This window comes from Poecilia reticulata, linkage group LG6 (genome assembly GCF_000633615.1).
Source record: "Poecilia reticulata strain Guanapo linkage group LG6, Guppy_female_1.0+MT, whole genome shotgun sequence".
NCBI classification, from domain to species: Eukaryota; Metazoa; Chordata; class Actinopteri; order Cyprinodontiformes; family Poeciliidae; genus Poecilia; species Poecilia reticulata.
In genome coordinates this window covers 24,061,976-24,063,857 of record NC_024336.1, presented here as the reverse complement: position 1 = coordinate 24,063,857, position 1,882 = coordinate 24,061,976, and positions in this window count along the sequence as shown.

Sequence of the window (1,882 nt, the reverse complement as noted above, 5' to 3'; positions counted from 1 at the left end):
AAATCAATCAAACAGCTGCAGCTGATCCAGAAGCTGCTGTTGCTGTTTTGACTAAAACCAGGAAGATATAGCACATAACACCAGTTTTAAAGTCCCTACACTGGCTCCCTGTAGCTCAGAGAATAGACTTTAAAATACTGTTGTTAGTTTATAAATCACTGAACGGTTTAGCACCACAATACATTAAAGATCTGTTATTGCTGTACCAACCGTCTAGACCCCTCAGATCTTCTGGTTCTGCTCTGCATCCCCAGAACCAAACGAGGAGAAGCAGCATTCAGCTTCTATGCACCACAAATCTGGAACAAACTTCCAGAAAACTATAAAATCGCTGAAACACTGAGTGCCTTTAAAAATCAACTTAAAACCCACCTGGTTAGAGTTGCTTATGGCTAAATTAGGATTAGAGTGCCGGTTTTGATGTCTTTGATGTTTTATCTTTACTTTTTATTTCCTTATTCTCACTGTTTGTTTTAATGAAGGTTTTAAGGTGTGAGTACCCTTGTTAGATTGCGTTCTAACTAAAACTCTGAGGGTTTAATGTTTTTCTTTTTTCATTATTATTTTTATTTGTTTTAATCTTTTTCAAAATCTGTTTCTCTTTCTCACTGTTTATTCCTGTTTTTATTTTAATTATGTAAAGCACTTTGAAATGCCTTGCCGCTGAAATGTGCTATACAAATAAAATTTGATTGATTGATAAAATTCAAATAATGGACCATTTGTTCTTTTTAAAATCTGTATTTATTTCAAATGATAGAACATGTGTTGCTGAACACAAAGTATAAAAAACATTTTTAAATTGGACTTCTTTATTGCGCAGTTCTGTTAAACTTGATATTCAATTAAAAAAAGTTTTCAAAAAATGAAATAAGTACATATGAAGTTATCACATGTAAACTCGGGAAGGTCTGGTGCATTTATTTTTCTGCTTTTATTTCTAAGTATGTTAGTTTCAGTCCTCCGTAAATATGGGCCAGATATTCTAAACACAAAATTTATTTGGGACAGTCACTGTATTTTTGGTCTGTTTTAACAAATAAACCACATGAAAAATCTAAATCATTGCAAATAAAGTGGAGTGGTTTTGAATTTGGATGTGATTGTAAAATAAATATCTGTCGGGCCAAGTGGGTTAAATCTGCAGCCAATTTCACATCTCAATATTGATAAAAACATGTTGTGTGAATCAAGCTGGTCAGAATCACTAAACACAAAATAATGAGCTCATTATTTTATGTCCTACTCAGTTAACTGCCCCACTTAGTGTTATATTCAGCGTCAGTGAGATTGTACAATTTTTATTTTTACTGAAATTTTTGAGAGATGGCCAAAAAGCAAAAAACAAAAACGGAATTTTTAAAATTTGTTTTTCCAGCAAAGCTACTTGGAAATCGGTTCTGTGCGACATGTGACAGTCAGTCAGTGCATTAAGTCAACAACAGTTGACTTAATGCACTGACTGCAGTAAACAACATATTGTCAATATAATTTCCCAACGTAGATGTCTTCAAATACACCAACCATCCTTAGATGATACTGGACCGGCTCATCATCATGATGGGACAGAGAGACTCTGTTCCCTGAGTTCAGGTCCAGAATCTGCTTTCTGTTCCGGAGCCCCGCTCACTATCCACCGGCTTCCTGAGCTAATAAACACGGTGCACATTATTTGTGGAGGCATTTGAAGGACCGGATTTATGGTAAATCATCGCCAATTTAGCCCGGGAGTACACATGCTAACACGAAGTTAGCTAAAGTCAACTATCTTACAGCAAAAGAAAAGGGCCACCTACCGATCTTTGTGAAGCTTCAAATGCCGGACAAAGTTGGACGTCGTGGCATCTCCATCCGATATTCTCTTCTTGCATGTTTTACAAGT